The 22,506-nt window shown below is 34.6% G+C and overlaps 1 protein-coding gene across 1 annotated transcript in view; it reads right to left on the reverse strand.

The window, feature by feature from the left end:
• Nucleotides 1-22,506, reverse strand: part of LOC138711803 (uncharacterized) — a 342,343-nt gene that overhangs the window by 24,056 nt on the left and 295,781 nt on the right. Inside the window, exons 9-10 of the mRNA XM_069843046.1 lie at nucleotides 5,190-5,358; nucleotides 680-925 (exon numbers count right to left, since the gene is read on the reverse strand). The gene's annotated coding sequence lies outside the window, so the exon portion shown is untranslated. The remainder of the gene's footprint in view (nucleotides 1-679; nucleotides 926-5,189; nucleotides 5,359-22,506) is intronic.

The raw sequence follows: 22,506 nt of genomic DNA on the forward strand, positions 1-22,506 counted from the left end.
GAGCTTCTACATTCGCTGGAAAAACAGGAGTCGTGGTATGATGACGTCATTAAGCGGTATGCTTGTAAGAAGGATCGGCGCATAAACCTACTGTACAAATGAAGGTAAGATAATCTTAAGCTCAGCATTCCCCAAGCGCCTGCAGGTGCTACTGCAAGCAAAACATTTTTAGCATAGCATGATATATTGTAGAATGGAAAATAAGCACTGCTTTGTGGGTTGTGAGTGCCCAGAATGTAGGCGGTTGATGCTCATTGTATATATTATGTCGTTATATTCTGTAAATTTTGCCTACCCTGGGCATTTGACTACGAGCCGCCACTGTAGAAAGTGTGCAATGATAATGAGCATGGTAAGTCCAAATTATTGAACATTCATTGTTAGTACTGCTATGTATATATACGTAGATGTGCCGGAGAAATTGTTACGCGCTCGCCGGAAACCACACTAGCAGTGGACCACGAAACACCCGCCGTTTTCTCGCCTTTTGTCATAATAATGTCTCCATTGGTCTAAATTTAAATAAATCGTTGTTCATTACAAAATGAGGAATGCGTTACCTATTTAATAATTATTGTGATAAATTTACTTTCCTGTTTGCCAATAGTAGTCGAACATGAGAAATATGATCGGACACAGATTGTAGGTCTAATTGCTGAGAAGGCAAAAGGTATCTTACCATAAGACAGACTTCGCATTTCTTCGCAGTAGTAAACTTTACTTTAAAAGCATGTCCAAGTGTATAATTTTCCAAATCAAGTACAAATATATCTCTGAAGCAATATTCTTCGCACATTCTGACTTCAGTTGTCATTAAACACATTCTAACTAGATCTTCATGCACATAATTAATTGCATCCTTAGATATTTCATCATAATAACTCGGTTTCCTTTAGGTGTTAGCTTTGGCATTGGAAAGTAACACCTGTAACAACAGAAATTATACGCTTATTGCTTGATATTAATTTCTCCATGACCTCAATCAGCAATAATAGGATCATTACCAGTGTAAATATCATTTAAGTCAAATCAACATTGCCATAAACATCACCACAGCCATCCTTACCACCGTAGACGTCACATTAACCACTTGTAACATTACCAATACCACCACAGTAACCAATGTAACCATGTCAGCACACTGACCGTTCCCGTTTGGCACCACATTATTAAAGTCACCGAAATAATATTCAATACTACAATATAGAAATTATTAGTAGGACTATTAGCTCTGTCCTAATAAATTCAAGTACAGCATTCATTATACCACCCTCATAATCACTAGTACCACCACCATTGCTATTCCTACCTACAGTGTGAAGTTCATCACTATCATATTAAGAATATACTTTATCATCATAAGTCGTAATACAAACTATTATAAACACAAACAGCAATACAAAGCACGCAAAATCAACAACTATATATGCGACAAGACATAATAAGAGACATAAACAACAAACACAAACCCATAATAAGCGAACAAGAACACAAAACAATAAACACCCTGAAAACTACGCAAGAAGAAAATAACCTAACTCTTGTCAAAGCCGACAAAGGAAACTGCAGAGTAATTATGAACAAAGAGGACATACAAAAAATATATAGGATATAAACTTTCTTCAAAGATAACATCAAAAATAACCCGACAACAGAACATCACAAAATAGTAAAGAATACAATAAAGTATCGTTAAAACAAACAGTTAGTTAGTTAGTTAGTGGGGTTTAAAAAGGGCGCGTCAGCTACTACGGCTATTTACGCCCTTATCTAAAATCCTTCACTAAACAGAAACACAATACAATAACCAGAATGCTTAAAAGAACTAAAAAGCGTTGTCACGGTTAAAACGAGGTACACAAATGCAGTATCCACAAGGTGACGCATAAAAATCATAAAACTGACAGTTCTCAGACCCTAACTAATATTTCTAAAGAAACAATTAAATAATAAAACATATGCCACTAGAAATAACTAATCTGGCGCTTTTCTAAAATACTGGGATGTAAAACGTCCAAATGTCAAGTTTGTTAAAAGAATATATAGTAAATAAAAAATGTAACCTCCGGATGTAAAGGGTCCGGAGGATAAGAGAAACGGGTCAATGAAAAACTAAATCACCCTGTTAAGTCCTGTATTCGATAAAAATCTCAGAACTACATTTGTATAATTAAAAGCATTTCCAAGAGCGTCAGGTAGACTCAGCCGAATGACATATTGCCGACGAAAAAGGACATATTTTCTGCAATGCAACAAAAATGTTCCACGTAAGTGGAACACAGCATACGTCAGACTCTGGTTGAGATTCGCCACGTGGGAGATGGCTGTGTGTCAGAAACAGTAGCCAATCTTCAATTTGGTGAGTAAAACTTCTTCGTGTCGTGATGCTCTTGTTGACGAATCCCAAACGCAGATGGTATTCTTTATACTTCATAATTTATTTCCCTCTAGTTCAGACCATTCCCCTTCCCATTGCCACCACACCACATTCTATGTTTCAAATGATATTGAAAATCTTGCCACCTCTGGCGCCAATATACCAGAATGCCATACATAGCACCATCTTTGACTGCAGCATCTACAGCCTCATTCCCTGGGATTCCAACATGGAGAGGAATCCACACTACTCCAATCTCATAATAAGAGCTTAGGAGTGTGTGGAATAGCTGCTGTGTTCTTATCACAAGAGGATAATCTGAATGGAAAGACTGCAGAGAATGAATGGCACTTAGAGTGTCGGAGCAGATTAGATATCTGCCACGAGGTTGTCTAATTAAAACCAATACAGCTCTGTAAAAAGCATATAATTCTGCAAGTTTTACAACAGAGCCGTGTCGCACTTTTATGCCCCTACCACGGGAAAAACCACTCGTGACTCCCCACTCTATATATTGAACACAACCGACGGACTAGTCGATTCGCCCATCATAGCAGGAGTAATCCGAGACCGCACAGCTTCAGGGGAATTGTGGGTGATTACACTGTGACACCCATTAGTCAGCAGTAACACTTCGGAACGATATATCCGCCCAGGCGAACAGAGTCGGTCACCGGGGCGTCCAAATCGCCCCGGGATCTACGTGAATGTACTTGACTTCTGGTCCATGTTGGGCACCTAAATTTGCATATAGGGGCAGTATGAAGGGTCCACTATTGCTTGTTGCTGGGCAGGCCACACAATTCGGAAGTCGCTCTCGACACCATGGGACAAGACCACGTAGATAGGAAGGATCCCATGTGGTAAGACGGGGGTTATAAGCCTACGAAACTTAACCTAATAATGAACATTAGTAGCTAGAAAGGGATAAAATGAGGCCTAATCAGGCATTCTCAGCAAATCCGTCATGTAGGCGCACGTGGCAAGTCTATACAGCGGGGATGGAAAGTTGAAGGTGGCTGTGATGATGTGGTGGGCGTTGCGCATGCAATGGTGGCCGTTGGTGAGAATAGGGATGAGAAAGACGAGAGGATGAAAAGGGTGGATGTTAACAATATGATAAATGTGCAGAGAGGAGTGCATGAGAGCCACCATTGCACCCCCCCCCCCGGTCACCAACTTGAAGGAACCCATCTCGATCGGGGTAAAACACACTCATAATGCACAACAGCAAAAAATCATAATTAAAGCTAATAAAACCAGAAGCATCCAGATTAAGCGCACTACCCAAAACACACAGAGACAATACCAATCAGACTTCTAATAAATTACCGAAATGCAAAATGCACCAGCACACATATTAGCAACATACATGGAGAAAATCATACGAAACAGCATAGACCTAACACTTGTAAACTCCACAACATAAAAGAACAATATAGTCTTAGTAAGCAAACTCTCACACAGCGCAACACAACCAAATTCGACATAACCAACCTATTGTATACACTATCATACCAAAAAAGTAACCACTACATGAACTAGAACAAGTGATCACCAATGTCAATATACCACAAAAACACATCAAAGAAATACTCCCAATTACAGACACTAGCACCAAGCAAAATTACTTCACATACAACAACAAATACTACACTCAAATTGAAGGCCTACCAATGTGATCACCCATCTCCAGCATCCTAGCCGAAATTTTCATACACAATGTAGAAGAGACACACATTCTAAACGAGGACAAGGGCAAACACCCAGACACCATCATTTACTGGCACAAATACGTAGACGGCATACTAATACTATAAAAAGGAAACAAAAGACAGTTTCAAAGCCTACACAAGCACATAAAGAAAATACATCTAAAACTATATTTACATAATAGGAACAAAAACGAAGAAATTCATAAATTTCTCAGACGTCATAATAACAAAAACAGACAACAAGCATAAGTTCAAAATATAAAGGAAACCCACTACCACGGTAACACACACACACTGAATACCTCCAATCATCCCTCACAATACAAACACGCAGCATTCCGATCCATGATACACTGACTCATCAACATTCCAATTAACCAACAAGACTATAAGAAGGAAAAACACACTATAAAATACTGTACATAAGACAGGAAAATGGACAATATCATAAAAAAAAGCCTAAACGTAAACAAGAAAACGCAACATAAACACAAGAATAGAACAAATACAGTATATCACACTAACATACGAAAACCAGGACAGAACACACTACATAAACATCTTAACACACAGACAAGACACCTTTGGTACTACAAAAAATTCGATATACAACTTGACATTAAACAGCTTCATTCATGATCCTTATGGAAGGCAGCTTTCGGATCGTGCCAATAATCGAAGCACTCGTAAAGTTAAGCTTCGATTTAGCTTCAAGTTGTATAAATAACTATTACCCCATCACTATCGTCGTCGTCGTCGTCATCATCATCATCATCATCATCAAATTTTCAGAATTTGGATCACTCTGTCCTTAATATTTTAAGAATTATAAACGACCATTATACTTTGAAAAATAGTGGAAACCTCTTCGAATTCCGCATAACCATTCCATAAGATAATATGAGAAAAGTGGATACAAAGAACTCACGCTTTCTTTTGGAGATATACATAGGCCTATAAATTAAATAGATATCATAAGGTTATAGAAAATAACAATTAAGAATATTACATTGACATGATTTCAAAAATATATATTAATAAATAATTAACACGACATTTAAACATAAACATTTAACTAGAAAATTGTTTATACTCACGTTGTTTGGATAGCGTTCTGGTACCATTTACTCCTAGGATTCCAGTCACACATCACATCTGGAGATAGAGACTTGAGTGTGTAATACAAGTCTATGGACTTCTTTGTTCTCTCCATGTTGTTCTTGCAGCGTATCAACCAGCGCTCTAATCGTGCCTCATGTAAACTGTCTGGTAAAGAAACAAAACAAGTTACGTCTTCCTAATTTGTTTATTTAGATACAATGAGGTAGCTATCACCTCAATGAAAAATGTGGACGAAAGTACCTCGAAAGGTGTTGGAAAACCACATAACTACTGCATAATAATATTTTAAAAGCATGAAGATTACGAAATGTCTTGGAGTCAGTTTCAAACCCATGAAATTAAGAGCGAAAAAAACGATTTTGTTCAACATTTCAGCAAAACAAGTTACGAGATATTATGATACATATAGTTATAGAAGAAATAATGAAAAAAGAGATTAGAATCAACAAATTAACAGATAAAAAATAAACAAGTATGACAGAGTAATTGCATAATTAACTCAAATTATCGTTTTATTGGTATTGCTGTATAACCCTTAAGTAAGTGCGCTACTTTTTGTGACACTAGTGGTTGCGTTGGGGTCCCACAGTATCTTATATTAAAATTGCATTCGTTGAGGTAGCTATGTTAATGATATTTTGCTGTTCTTGTATAATTATAACATTGTTTACATACTCAAGAATTAGTTTGTTTCAGTTGTGATGAAAAGAAACAAAAATATCTTATATAGTCACGTTGGTTAATTTATGCAAATTTTAGTCGTTGTTAGTTTTAATATTGCAGGCTCTCAATATAAATTACAATTAAACATACAGGTATTGTTTACTGCAATTTTTTCTAAGTTACAGTATGTTTCAGCACTACTACATAGAAAAAAGTTTAGAGAAATGTCCTAAGGCATTGTTTTATAAACAATACTTTGGTCAATTTTAATACTATTTTAAAATATTACAGACAAATAAAAACATTAATTTTAAACCAATACAAAGTCATTATGAACAAAACTATGTAATTTGTTGGTCATTCAAGCTCAGGATTGGTAGAGTAAGGGAGGGTATTGTCGGATACCATTTTGATGTTTCAAAATAAAGGTAATTGAAAAAAGTTTGAACTGGAATTACTTAGTATTATAATAACCTCTTGGGGTTCCTGCAGTTTGTACATAAGTATTAGGTAATTTGCATAATATGTATTTGCTGTATAACTTGCAAAGACAAAACAGAAATAATATCATCACTGACAGAATGGGAAGCTAATGTCGGATACATTAGACATTATTATGTAAGAGGTATGATAATGCATTTAAAATAATATATTGCATATCAGAAATTATTACAATAGTGTTCTGTTTAGCCAACTGATATGCAAGCCTTTTAACATCATTTCTGGTTCATCCAAAATATTTTCTCTCCATCATTAACACATATTCAACTAGCTTTTCTTCAAGTGAAGCTGGGAGTATTGATTTTCGTCCAAGTTTCGATTTAACGGCTTTGGTGGGCTCAGAGTTGGACCGCACATAATCAAATAATGTTGATCGAGGTACATTGAATCTTTTGGAAGCAGTAAGATAGCCCATTCTTTTCTCCCGTACTGCGACAATGGCATTTACCATATCTTCAGACTTCCATTTTTTTAATCTGAATCTCTTTTTTCTTTTACTTTAGGCGTCTAAAAATATCAGAAGAAGAAACAATTCGTTACTTCATAATATTCGATTAATTAGAAAATTAATTACTTACATTAATTAGAAATACCCATGAGTAAAAATGTAGTGGTTTGTTATAGAAAACATATAAATGGGTTTAAGGCAGCTTTTATGCAGCGAGCAGCATTGAAAGAAAGCCGAAAATGCCCTCGGCTAGTATCCGACATTGCCCTTGGCTAGTATCCGACATTGGCAGACTCTTCACAAACAGTAAAACAAGCCAGCTGCATGAAACATGTCGTCGATAGAATTTCTGCAATTAGAGAATTAAGAAGCCTTATCTATGGTATATCAAACAGTGCATACCATGTTGTGTAAATATAAGAATAACTTGTAACGAATAAATCACATTACTTACCCTCACAAAGTTTTTTTTTTTTTTTTTTTTTTTTGCAGAAACGTTGAAAACATGCTATTCACACACAGTGAAGCACTCAACAGTAATGGCTATTCATGCAGATGTTCGTCTACTTGTAGAGAACGTAATGCATTATTTTCACATCGGATTGCACCATTCGATGGAAAAGAAATATGTTATCCGAGATTATCCGACATTACCAGACCTATCCGACAATCCCCTCCCTTACTCTACATTTGCATATCACTATCTCTGTTTTTAGTCAAATATTGTTGACACAATGTTTCCATATGTGAGGGACGTATGTTTCTTTAACACTAAATACAAGGAAGTTTTGTTTTACTGTCTTTATTTCGAGGGCAAATGATACATGGCACCCGATGGGTCGCATTTTTTGAAGATGTTACTCTTCGAGGGTCCTCTATCCTAGTGAGATTGAGTCTTGGCATTCTGATGTACGTATGTAGAGGAAGGTGTTGTACCCAGAAACACTTTTTTAAATTCCAATTTTTTTTAATTTTTGTATAAGTTTTATAGCTTTTTATTATTAACAACAGTATCTTCAAAGTGTGAAGTATCTTAGAAAAAAAAGTTTCAATTAAATAATTTTTTTGTATATATTTTTTTTTAATTTTCCTAAGTACTTCACACTTTCTCTAGGTACATAAGGGTGATGTACCTTGGGACATAAAGTGATGTACCTTGGGACATAGAATGCCATACCTTGAAACATGGTTCAACATAATATTATGTAACTAATATTTTATTAAGTTTATATTTCTACAAAATAAAGACAATTTACTGTTTTCTAATTACTATTAACAATAAATTTTGCCTTTAAAATTAATGTAATAACAATAGTGGTAATGTTGCTAAGTTTTAAAATAATTCTCAATTTTCTTGACAGGAAACAATATTAGGCTTTCCAATTAAATGAATTTCTTATTATCCAAGGGGTATCTTTCAAATTACATTTTGAAAACATATTTCTTAGTGCCCCTTAGGCTTGAATCTTTTCTTTGAAAAAGTGGGGAAGTTCGAACACAATATCCTCTGAAGGAAGATCGACAATTTCTGATTGATCATATAACAAAATTTTCATATTTAGTAAACTTACTTAGATACTGAACTTCAAATTCTGTTTCACAAATCTTCTTACCAATTATACCGACTATTAAGTTTATATGACGTCATTCCATTTAAGACCAATGAAGTGTAATGAAATTTTGAATTCCAACCAATCACAGTCACACTTTGCGATAATTTTTGCAGCTAGATTTATCGCTATTAATTTATTGCATTTTCGTTCTTTTGTTTAGTTGTTGTCGCCAACTGTTTCCCCATAAATGATCATGAATACATTAAGATGCAACTACACGGTTAAACATTTCTTTCAACTTTAAAGCAATGAATGCAAGATTGATATTTAATATTAATTAATATATTTACGCAGTGAAGACGATATTCAAAACGGCACACCATGTAGACACAAAATCTTCGTGCATCTTAATTGAACGTACCTTTTAAACTTGATTCTTTCAATATTCTTTCCAGATTGCACGTATACGCGATTGGAATATTGAACTGTGTAGATGCAGCTTTAGTTCCGTTACACAATACAGTGAGAATGCGTTTGTCGAGCTATAAAAAATGCTTTCTTGTAGCACGAACAACGGTCAAAATAAGACACAGCTGACATTGGTCCTGCTCCCACAGATAACTTAACCTATAATTGTAGCCTATAAAATTTGTATTTTGCGAATGAAATTAAACAATTAATAGAAAGTCAGATGTTCAAATTTATGTAGCATCATTGCATATCAAACACAAAGACCTTGTATAGTAATATATATCGCTTCACTGTGTAGCAACTTGTCTCACTGTGAATACATAAGCATTCCTATATAGCTGTCCCCACACAGTTCTTAGTTTCTCGGTGTAGTGTGTAATAACTGCGTTTTCAACAATTCTTCATTTAATTAATATATTAATCAGGTTACTGTAATTATATTATAAGATTTTAAATTATATTATGATTTCAGCAGATAATGAAAATGTATTGATGTTATAATAATAAGAGAAAAGTGCTGTACATGTAATTAAGATTGTTAAACCTGTATTTCGCTTTTCCCAATTGGCATTACTGAATAATAACATCGAATTTTTTTATTGCAGTAATCAATATTCATCTATTTCAACTTCACAATGCCTGAATATGTTAAGTATTCGTAAATATACAATTATTAACATTTTGTGATCGAATTTTAGGAATATATTATTTACATTTTTATTTTATTCACGAAATAGTCTCTGTCACTCCAGGTCTGAGATTTCCCAGATAAATCCACTCGCTTCGCTCAGACCCCTCGTGACATTACTACAGACAAAAAATTTATAATTACTCTCTCTTTCCTACCACACGAATGAGAACAAAATTTTCTTCTCTTATTTCTTCTAAATTCGCTTGAGCAGTGTAATTTACAGTTTGAATTGCCTCTTCATCATCATTATCATTAGAACTAACACATTCCTCTGCTCATCTGCAGTCTCTTCTAAATTATCCCATATGGAAACAGAACTTGTGGCTTCAACTTCTTCTGTTTCTGAACTTCATTCATCAGTTTTCTCTTCTCACTCAAATTTCTTTTCTTTTCTTCTATTTCGGTTTTCTCTAGCATATCTGTTAAAGCGCTCGTCTTTCCTTTTTTAAGATTATGAGTTATTATTTTCCTGGAAAGAGAATAATTTAGCTTTGTCGGGGTTTGTCTCTTGATTTTTAATTTGCTACATGGCATTTCTACTAAAGCTGAAACCCCAAAAATGTCATTACCAAATACTGTTTTTGATTACTCATCATAAGAGTAACTTATTTACAAAAATATTTAAAATCTAATGATGACCACCTGAAGACAGCTGTCCACAGGTACATCGTCCCTAGGTACATCAGGAATCAGTAAAATATATCTCAGCAAGATTTCAAGATTGAGGTACCGAAAACAAGCCAATAATCACATGGATTCGTAGCTAGAATAACAGGGTATAAAAACATAGATTTAAGTTTTTAATCGTGTATCTAAAGAATCAATTAAAAATAATGCCTTTAATTTGACAATTACTTTTTAGATTCAAAAACAGATTTTTTAAATAAAATTTCTCCAGATTCCTTCAACAAAAAGTAAATTATTCACAGAACAGCTGAATGATGAAATTAAAGTGGTCAACTGCAAAAACAAAAAATTTCACCACATAATCTTGAAAATAAACTACTGTAAGTGTCCCCAGGTACAACTTGTCCCTAGGTAAAACAGATTCCCCGATGTGTGTGTGTGTGTGTGCATGCGTGCCTGCGTGTGTATGTATGTATGTAGGCGGAGTTATGGGGGGGCATTGCCACCCCCAAACTTGTCCGAACTCTTTTTTTTTCTATTAACATAAAAAAATATTGCATTCAAAAGATTTTTCTTGCTTTTGATTCTGATTAAATTTCTGTGCTTACATTGACGAATTACTATCTTTCGATCATGTGTCTGGAATATAATATTTATTTTAAATTTCTGAACGTATAAGAATTTTTATACCTCATATGAGGAATGGAAGCACTGTGATGTTTCTTTTGTAACAGCCTGTACTCATGTCTTAGAAGTCTGCAGGTGTTCAGGCCACCACTTGGAGAAACATAAATAAAATACTGCACAACAATGCAGAAAAAAGAAAAGTGATTCCTGTATAATGTGTAAATAAACTTCAAGACGAGATTAAATAAAATAATTAGAATTTACATTTCATGATATCTTGCTTTTTCAATGAATTAAATGTAGTAGTAGTAGTAGTAGTAGTAGTAGTAGTAGTAGTAGTAGTAGTAGTAGTAGTAGAAGTAGTAGTAGTAGAAGTAGTAGTAGTAGTAGTAGGCCTAGTAGTAGTAGTAGGCCTAGTAGTAGTAGTAGTAGTAGTAGAAGTAGTAGTAGTAGTAGTAGAAGTAGTAGTAGTCGAAGTAGTAGTAGTAGTAGTAGTAGGCCTAGTAGTAGTAGTAGTAGTAGTAGAAGTAGTAGTAGTAGAAGTAGTAGTAGTAGAAGTAGTAGTAGTAGTAGTAGTAGGCCTAGTAGTAGTAGTAGAAGTAGTAGTAGTAGGCCTAGTAGTAGTAGTAGTAGTAGTAGTAGTAGTAGTAGTAGTAGGCGTAGTAGTAGTAGTAGTAGTAGTAGTAGTAGGGTTTAAAAAGGGCGTGGCACAGAACCATGGAGATAGGAAAGATACTCACTGGTCAGACGGGAGTTATAGGCCTAAGAACCTTAGCCTAAGAATAGATATAAGAACTAGAAGAGGAAGAAGAATGAAGCCTCATCAGGTGTCCTTAACAAATCCCGTCATGGTGGCGGACGTGGCAAAACTAACAGCGGGGATGGAGAAGTGAAAATGGCTGTGATGATGTGGTGGGCGTTCCGCATGCAATGGTGGCTGGCGGAGAGATATAGAGGGATGAAAAAGACGAGAGAACGAAAAGGGGTGGTTGGTGATAAGACGAAAAATGTCCGAACAGAAGAGCACGAGAGCCAGCATTGCATCCCCCGGTCACCAACTTGGAGGAACCTACCTCGATCAGTCGACATTTCATTCACAACTAAATTCTTAACAAGCAATAAGTTTATTTAAGATGAACTATACCATCATGTTTTGTAGTTACAATTTGAAGAGTTCGCGGGAAAAACGATGAATATCACGTTTCTGTTTAGGATTAGATAATGATGTAATTGAATCTATAAATGCAAGATGTACTGCTGTTTCTTTAGAAAATAAAGGAAAGGATTACTGTATTCGCGGTGATAATTCTTCCTTTTACCATTTTTCATAAGAGCAACATTAAATTTCGCAGTGATCCACTGAATTAGATAATGACATCAAACTTAAGAAAACTATGACATTCATCGTTTTTCCCGCGAACTCTTCATTTGTATTATAGACTTTATACAACACTGTTGGAAACCAAGTTACGATTTTTTTTTTTTGTGACAAAGTAAAACTAATTATTATAGATTTGTGTAGTTACATTAGTTTTATACTAAGCCCTAGATTTGTTACGTGCCAGATTCTTCAGGCAGATGGGGCTCCTTGGCTAGCCAACTCTTCAGAGCTTCTACTGATTCCTTCACCCTTTGTTCATTTAATCCAAATTCGTGCCAGATTTTTTGTACCACGTCTTTATCTGGGGTTCGGAATTCTTCCGCCATTATAATTCGTAGACTGGAAATAAAAATAAATAATCATTAGTTTGTTTAATAACAGTGTAATTCTTATGGTTGAACTGTTCTAACTTTAAAATGTGGAAATCATGATTCATTCTTAAATTGTACCTGTGTGCTACACATTGAATACATACAATCTAACGTAGTTACATACACGATACGATTACAGCATTATGCCTTAATATAACATTATTTTGTATCTCCGGTGTAACATATAAATACGAAGCAAAAGTTTATTCCGAGAGATTTAAATGAAGCAACAGAAGTCGACATTGAGAAGAACTTAATTTGCGATCTCTATATCTCGTATCTTTCACAAGGGTATATTCTACCACTAGACAGAACGACTGTAATTGATTTACTATTCATTTTTTTTATTATCCAATTTAACAAACCCTATTTCACCCTGAGGTATATTACGGTTATAGTTGGCGTCAAAATACATATTTTATAAGCAATAAACAATAATAAAATTATAATACAAAATTGTGGTCAAGGTTACAATTCACATGAATTATGTACAAGAATGCACCTTAATGAAAGAATGGATCGTTTCATAAGGCCTCAAGGCATGTCTCTATATTTATATCTAATGGTTATGGGAATATATATAATAGCTATTAAACATGTTATTTTAGAAGCAATAAATAGCTATACTAAGAGATGGCTTAAAATTTACGAATTAAATACATTATTTAGTAACAACAATTGGCAATAATCAGGTATTACAAGAAATGGCTCAAAATGAGAAATCAAATGCCTAATTAAAATAAAAATTAAAACCAATAGTACAATATTATAGTATGCTAAATTGAAGACTTACAGTTTCATTATAGTTGATTAGAACTAATACGATTTTTTTTTCCCCGGAATAATTTAACATTTTACAGTTTCACGAATATTCTATTCAAGAAGGACATGAAATACTTATATGATTTGGAGTTGGTAAGTATATTGGTTAACGGTTTGGTAAATGTATAATTTAAAGTGATCACTGACAACTCAAGCTCGTATCTTTCACGGCAAAAGACTGGACAATCATATAATACATGTTTGACATCTTGAGATTCCTCCCCACAAATGCAAGTTGCATCGTCTTTAATATGGAATCTATTTAAGTATTCCCCGAATTTTCCATGCCCTGTCAAAAACTGTGTCAGTACGAAATTTGGCGTTATTTACTATTTATTTGGCAGCAGTGAAAGAGTTTCAAAATTAACATGGTTATAATATTTAAAAGCTTTGCAAGTTACCCTAACTTCATTATATGAGACTATATCAAGAATAATCAAATATTCCTGAAAGATATACAGCAAAATCCATATTTTTCTCATTAAAAATTAAATAAATAAAAATTACGATGAAGAAAAATTCATGATAATCATATTATTTATTATTTATACATATTATTCGCAAGGTTTTGAATATGTTATTGTATTTCAGAACCTCTCAAGTCATCGATGTAAAGTTATCTGATGTAAAATTTTAATTCATAAAGATATATAATAATATTCCAGTAATTCATTTATTCATTTGTTCATTCATTCCTTCGTTCATCTATTCATTCATCAGTTCCTTTGTTCCTCCATTCCTTCGTTCGTTTGTTAATTCATTGATGTCTTTACTCGTTCATTCCTTCAGTCACTCGTTAATAAATATATATATTTATTTATTTATTTATTTATTCATTCATTCATCTTTGCCTTTCGTATTGACATTTTACTTTATTAGTCTGCACAATATGTCGGGAAACGTGTTAAAATGCCTTTTCACAACGAAAAGTTACATTCAGATCAAATTTCTCCACATTTAATGGACAAAACAAAAATTATTTCAATCATTTATTAATATAATACATTAATCTCTTACATTGATTCAGCATATTAGGAATTAAATCATTGGCTAATCCAGAACACGCTGTAATAATAAGCAGTTTTTGTCTCAAGAAAGGAAATAAAAACAATAAAAAGCGTTTTAAACTTTTTTGTTTCAAATATCTTTAAGAATAGCCCTCTGAACTTAATGACATTACTTACGGTTCATCCTACATGCATACCTACATGCCATTACTATTACTGACATAATTGTTACTTGTGTACAAGTAAAAATGTTTTCAAATTAATCAGCACACTTTAAGGAAAAGAAACCAGTCTGATCTTCACTCCTACTCCTTGGAGGAGATTGCGCCACAATGAATTCATTCCTCTCAAAACTGAAGCCATAACTGTGAGCTCTTAAGAATGAAGTTCTATAGAAACATAATATGCAATATTACATGGTAATAATTATGTACAGTATGTGAAATTGCCGCACTTCAGAATTACATTCTTGCATTATAAAGACTATATGTCAAAGCTATCTTCTTACTTAATACATCGCAATGGTACAACACCTACCAACTACTAGGATAGTTCGCTAAAACCGATGACTCTCGTTAAATTATACTCAGACGAAAAAACAACTTAAAGTGTAAATTATATAGCTGCTGCAGGTTATTTTGGCAAGATAATGTCATTTATTTACCATTTCCTTTGAGTTCCTTTCCTTCCATGACTTTCACGTGTAAATCAAAGGCAAATTACTTTAACAAGTCAGAATTAAACTAAGAACGTGAGGATTGGGACTGAATTAGTTGTATGGAAGACTTAAATAACACATAAGTTAATATACTTCGAAAAAGCACTATATTCTAGAATTAGGTTGCATTCTTTACGAAGAAGAGAAAGCAGCTGTCTTTGTGTATTGAACTATTAGTGAAGATCCTATATGACATCTAGTGTTATAAATATTCTTACTTAAGTAATTTCGACTCAACTCACAATTTTGCAGACGTTCGTCACTCCTTGGTTTCCAGCTCTCACTTACTTGTTTCCTTGCAGACTGTCATATTATTATGATATCGGTCGAACAGGTTTGTACGATGTCTCAAAATTGAATATGCGCCAATCTGTTTTTCTCGTATATTTCAATACATGATTACTTTCTAAAATAGTTTTTAATGAAAATAATAAATAATGTATCCATACATATATGTGCATTTTTACATAAAAATATAACGCAATTCAAACACGATGGTGAGCATGTATATTGCATTTTAAAAAAACTTGTCGTATAAGACACAAGTACAGTACGACTCCAATTCTATGAATGGTTTTAAACTTACCGTGGCTTAGTAAACAATTTTATGATACCAGTTTAGTTGAGACACTAGCACCGAGCACGTTACAGACGGTGAGAGATGTCTGTAAAGCGGACGTCTTTAAACATGCAACAAAAACTGAAAGATATTCGTCGAATTTAATACGGCGAATACTTTAAACATGTTGCATATAATTACAGAATTAGTGTTCCAGTGCGATTTATAATGTCGCTGCCTGCTGGACTAAAAATTCCACTGAAACTCTAAAGACAAAGTGGAATAAATTACCTACATATGAAGTCGAAAGGGTAACTGCTGTATAAAGATATCTTACGTAAAATCCACCAGTCGTTATGCTGCAGGCATGACTCTTATCAGAGCCATTTACAAAATACTATATATTTTTCTCTAAGAGCATATTAAAATATTACGATTACGTTTGTTAGGCACCTTTCAGTCCTAAAAATATTACAGTTCATAAAAGAAAAAAGAAAAACGGCATATCTGATATATGAAGATGTAATTTGAGTTTAATATTTAAGCTTATTGAGTCGACCTGGTTGGCGAGTTGGTATAGTGCTGGCCTACTATGCCCAATGTTGCGGGTTCGATCCCGGGCCAGGTCGATGACATTTAAGTGTGCTTAAATGCGACAGGCTTATGTCAGTAGATTTACTGGCATGTAAAAGAACTCCTGCGGGACAAAATTCCGGCACATCCGCCGACGCTCATATAACCTCTGCAGTTGCGAGCGTCGTTAAATAAAACATAACATTTAAGCTTATTGATGGTGTAGAACAGTAACCTCGTAAATAAAAAAGTTCTATTTTACAGGAAAGCGACGAAAGATATTAATATCTTGATAAGGGACAAATGTCTCACATAAGAAGGTGATAAATCTCTTCTTGCGAAGTTTGTATCCATGCCTTGTCTTAAGATGTGTTTGAAAAAGTTTCGGAAAATTTTCTTCAATTGAAATTACGTGAAACCTTATTGTGTTCACTAAAATGTTCCTGTAAGGCGAACAATAGTGCCAAAATATCACGGAGAATAAATACCGCACAGATAGAGCAAAATAAAGACGAAGTGACCAGAGCAATGCAACCTCTAGCAGGGGGTCAGATAAATGACGCAATGTAAAATGCAAGTATACCAGTGAAAAACAGACGAGCACAACCATGGCTTATGATAATGATGACAGTGAAATTTGTAAGGGCGCGTCAGCATCAATGGCTATTTGCACCCATACCTATAGTTTTTTTGTGTGTTGAAATTAAATTGTTGTTGCATAGCTAAAATAAACACTGACTAAAAATGCTGACATTAAAAAACCAAGCACACTAATTTTGGACAAACAAATTCTTATATAAACTAATATGAAAACGAACACGTAATAGTTCCAAGATAATGTGAGACAATCATAAAATAATAAAACAAATACTGTCACAAAATGTGTGTCACTGTTACATAACATCAATCGGTAAAATATCGGATATAGTTAGTTAGTGGGGTTTAAAAAGGGCGTGTCAGTTACTATGGCTATTTGCGGCCTTATCTAAAATCCTTTATCATAAACACAAACACAATACAATAACCAGAAAACTTCAAAGAACAAAAAAACGTTGTCACGGTAAAAACGAGGTTCACAAATGCAGTTTCAACAAGGTGATGCATAAAAACCACAAAAGTGAGGAGTTCTCAGACCCCAAGTAGTATTTAAAAAGAAACAACAAAACAATAAAACAAATGCCACCAGAAATAAAGTGTCTGGCGCATTTATAAATTGCTCGGATGTAAAAGGTCCGAATGTCAAGTTTGTAAAAATTATATATATATATATATATATTAAACAAATATAACCTCCGGATGTAAAGGGTCTGGAGGATAACTAAAATGGGTAATTAAAAAAATTAATCACCCTGTCAAGTCCTGTATTAGATAAAAATCTCAAAACTGCATTCACACAATTCAAATCATTTCCAAGAGCGTACGTAGAGTTGGCTGAATTCCATATTGCCGACGACACGATCATATCTTCCACAATGAAATAAAAAAAATGTTCCATCGTAAGTGGAACATGGCATAAATCACACTCCGGTTGAGGCTCGCCACGTAGGACATGGCCATATGTCAGATGACAGTAAAATTTCTTCGTATCGTGATGTTCTTGTGGACGAATCCCAAACACGAACAGTGTTCTTTATTCTTCGTAATTTGTTTTCCTCTTGTGCAGATCATTGTCCTTCCCATTGCCACCATATTTTATGTTTCAGGTAATTTTGAATATCCTGCCACTCTCACGCCAATACACCTCAGACCCATTCAAAGCACCGTCCCTTGCAGCAGCATCCGCTGCCTCTTTACCAAGAATGCAAACATTACCCGGAGTCCACAATACTCCAATCTCAAGGTTAGGAGAGTGTGGAAAAGTTCCTGGGTTCTCAACACAAGCGGATCATCAGAATTAAAATGCTGCAGGGACTGAAAGGCGCTTAAAGAGTCGGAACAGATAAAGAATCTGCCCCAGAGTTGTCTAATTAAAAACAATAAAGCTCTATAAAAAGCATATAGTTTTGCGGTAAAAACACTAGTGTACTGGCCCAATTTATATTTAAATATCTACCCATTTGCAACAAAGGAACAAACAACACAATCATTTATCCGGGATCCGTCAGTAAAAACTAATGAATAATTTGAAAAGTGAGTTAAAAGTTCACTAAAACGAAGTCTATAGACAAAAGCTGGTGTAAAATTCTTAAAACTTCGGCTCAGACTTACATCAAACATGGGACGTCGCATAATCCACAGTGCAGTGGTCATATATTCCAGTGTGCGAATTGTTGACAGATGGGAGTCGAGCTCGGAGACCAGTTCACGAAATCGCACACCTGCTGCACGAAGTCTCCGTGGATTTTCACTGTATCGGCCGTAAAGAGACAGATGGTAAAAGGAATCGTAAGAGCGGAGTTTAACAGCATACGAGCACAAGACATTACGTCGCCGATACAGTGATGGTTCCCCCGCTTCGCAATAAAGGCTCTCTGTCCCACTCGTTTGGAAGGCACCTGTAGCGAGTCGTATCCCAGATGATGAATAGTGTCTACGTAACTTGGATTTATTTTCTGAGCCATAAATAAAACAGCCATAATCCAGCTTCGACCGGATAAGATCACGATAAAGGCGTAAAAGCAATATGTGGTCTGCACTCCAGCGAACCCCTGACAAGAGGCGTCAAATATTTAACGATTTTTCATAATGCCTTCTCAAATCACGTATATGCGCCTCCCAAGTTAATTTATAATCAAAGATAAGGCCCAAAACTCTCGAAGTGTCTGTATATTGCAACTCCACTCCATTAAGACGCAGTACTGTATAAGTAATATGCCTCTGTATAAAGGGATCAACAAACAAGACTAAATCCATGGCGTTTCAAAGCAAGCAGATCAGAAGAATAAAGATTGTTATAAGTGACAAAATCATAGAACAAGTCAAAAGTTTTAAATATTTGAGGAACTATATAACAGATTTTAAAAATAAATTTTAGAAAACAGATGAGTCGAGATGCTCTTTTAAGGCTTTAAAATGTAGTTAGTAAACCAGTATTACCACACGGAAGCGAAGGCTGGAATCTCACAATGAAGAAAAACGTCTAGAAGCAGCACAGATGAGATTGCCCCGCACGTTATTGTATCAGGTGAGATTACCTCAGAAATGATTATATTAGGACTCAACTTGGAGAGGCAAACATTGTACAGGATATTAAGAACACTCGCTCCAAGTGAAGAAGCCATCTATATATATATATATATATATATATATATATATATATGTATAATTTGAACTGGTAATGGAAATTACGGGAAAACGGCTGAACGGATTTTAGTAAATGGCCCCTCATTTTGAAGCTTGGAACCCAAAGTTTTTCGGAAAAATAGTAGTTTTCAGTGAAATGTCAATTTTTCTACATAATTTTCCTATTTTCCAAAATCCATCTGTCGTCAGTTTTGAGAACTAGCCAATTGCATTCGGGAGAAGTGAAGCGAGCATCAAGTCGGCCGTGTTGCATTTCAGAATAAAACAACACACACACTACAGTAAACAATATTACATGAAGGCCATGATCTGCAAGAATGCCGACATATTTAGAGATCAAATTAAATTAGTTATTAAAAACTTAACTTACTAAAAAAACAATTTACAGGTTCGATTCTGTGGTGTGTAATTTTCTGGGTACAGCTGTGTATTGGATATTAAAAACTACAAAACTTGAGGTGGTTTGATGACATTATTACTATTAGAAATGAAATATTATTGTAGTTAATGCCGTGATGCGACTATTTTTCATTAACTGTACATATTAATGCTATATTGATGATATGAAAGTGAAACGTTTTGGGGATTTTGATTTCTATATTTTACTGAGTGGCGGCTATATAGTACATATAGTACGTATGTGTTACTGAAAGCTATAAAACTTACGTAAGATAATTATATTATTAAAAATCAAATATTTTTATAGTTATTAAGCAAGTGGGGTTGGGTATTTTTCATATATTTAATGGCGGTGTGGTGTAGATATTTATATGCGTGATTCTCTTCAGTATTGGCTGGAGAGAGAGTATCTTTCATTATTATGAAAGCAAATAACTTTCAGAATGTCTGGTATTCTTCATTGAAAATAAATCTGAAAAATGTTTATTTGAAAGTCTAACGAACTTAGTTTGCAGCATTTGCTGCACAAGCCACTAGTATAGATAGAATGCTGGAAGATCGCATACCAAAAATGGCCTTAAAATACACACCATGTGTCGACCTGGTTGGCGAGTTGGTATAGCGCTGGCCTTCTATGCTCAAGGTTGCGGGTTCGATCCCGGGCTAGGTCGATGGCATTTAAGTGTGCTTAATTGCGACAGGCTCATGTCAGTAGATTTACTGGCATGTAAAAGAACTCCTGCGGGACAAAATTCCGGCACATCCGGCGACGCTGATATAACCTCTGCAGTTGCGAGCGTCGTTAAATAAAACATAACATTTAACATACACACCACGTGGAACTCGATCAGTGGGATGGCCTAGAAAGAGATGGGCGGATCAAGTAATGTAGCCTGTTGCAGCTTCGGAATGGGGAAACAAGTACCCAGTCCTTGAAGGGAGGAGGAGGAAGAAGAAGAAGAAGAAGAAGAAGACGAAAAAGTAGTTCGAGTTCATTACAGCATAGTAAGTAGTAGATTAAAATTTGAAAACTGTGATTTAAAGAAATAAGTATGCATGTCTGCGCACGTTTTCTTCTGCTGTTCTTAATTATCATTTTATATAAAAAAATAAGTCTGTCAGCGCTAAGTTCATTTCGAAAGACTGTGGTCTATTTCTAAATTGTTATTAGATAAAATATCTTATAGTTCTGATTTAAGTTGTGATTCTTCTATTTACTACATTATGTGAATTAATCTAATGCTGGGTAATTGGAATTTAAGACACATTTTTCACTCTTTGCATTCATTTATAACTCCAGTGTGAGGAATGTTAATCCCGTAGGGTGCTATTCATAGACATTTCGCTAGCCCGGGCTATGAGTGTGCTAAGCAGGATTCATATCATATCGCTGACACTGGTTTATGAATACGAAAAACGTTAATTCGCTGATCATCCACCGAAAGCCCGCGCTAAGAATGTCTATGAATACGGCCCTCAGTGTCTTGTGTAAAAAGAGACCTGTCCGAATTATCGCGAATTCTAGATTAGTGAAGGTCGAATTAACGATATTTCGCTCTACTTCAAGAAATAAGTTACCCTTTATATTCTTAATATTATAGCAATACAGTCAGGTTATTACTGTGAGTTAAGAGTCACTGAAACTGCTTAGGTCAGTTTTGTAATATTAATATTGCAAACTAGATTAATTTCATTTTATATTGCTGCTTTTATTGATTGCGAGAGTGTTGTAATAATAAAAACCGGTATGGGAAGGACACTGTTCGTGTTTGTGTCAATTAACCTAACTGGCCTTTCTACACTTACAGGCATTACCCAATAAAATCTCAGTGCCACGCATTAACCCTCCTGCTACCAAGGTTCTTCATAACTTACCATTACCAAGGGGGGGTAATACAACTACCATCATTGAAATCATACGTCAATTTTCGTTAAGCATTTTCAATATAAACTATTTATGTATTATTGATTATAAACTTACAAAAGATGTAAAAATATAAAATATTCAACCTATGTTTAAAAACAGGATGGTTCAAAAGTCCTGTTACATTTTGTTGAAAACGTATACAAAAATTATGAACTTTAGATTAGTGACACTATAAGTTCTTCCAATTCAAAACGAAATCCTCAATGCTACATAGTTTTGACATGGTGAAAAATACATTTACAAGCAATGAAAGCTAATTATAGACACCATGTCAGTTAATTATTGAAAAGTAAATATTACAAAACGATGTATACGATTATGAGCACCTCAAAAATATATTTTTTTATATAATAAAATAGAATAAAAGTTAATTTCTATAAATAAAAATAAAAATATGAAAGTAATAAATCGCACCGGCGTAGTTTAGTCGGCTGAGGTACTTGCCTCTCAACCTGGAGTTGAGATCGGGCGTAGGTTCGATTCCAGCTTGGGCTGATTACTTTGTTAGTTTTTCCGAGGTTTTCCCCAACCGTAAGACGAATTATCTCGCCAAATACCATTTGGCTATCACCAATCCCATCGACGCTAAATAACCAAGTAGTAGACGAAGCATCATTAAATAACCAAGTAAAAATCTAATCAATCTAATTTTACTTCTTTGTTGAAATTGAGGAGCGTTTTTGCAAAAGTCGATAGATGCAGAAATCAAGA

Source organism: Periplaneta americana, chromosome 13 (genome assembly GCF_040183065.1).
Source record: "Periplaneta americana isolate PAMFEO1 chromosome 13, P.americana_PAMFEO1_priV1, whole genome shotgun sequence".
Lineage (NCBI taxonomy): Eukaryota > Metazoa > Arthropoda > Insecta > Blattodea > Blattidae > Periplaneta > Periplaneta americana.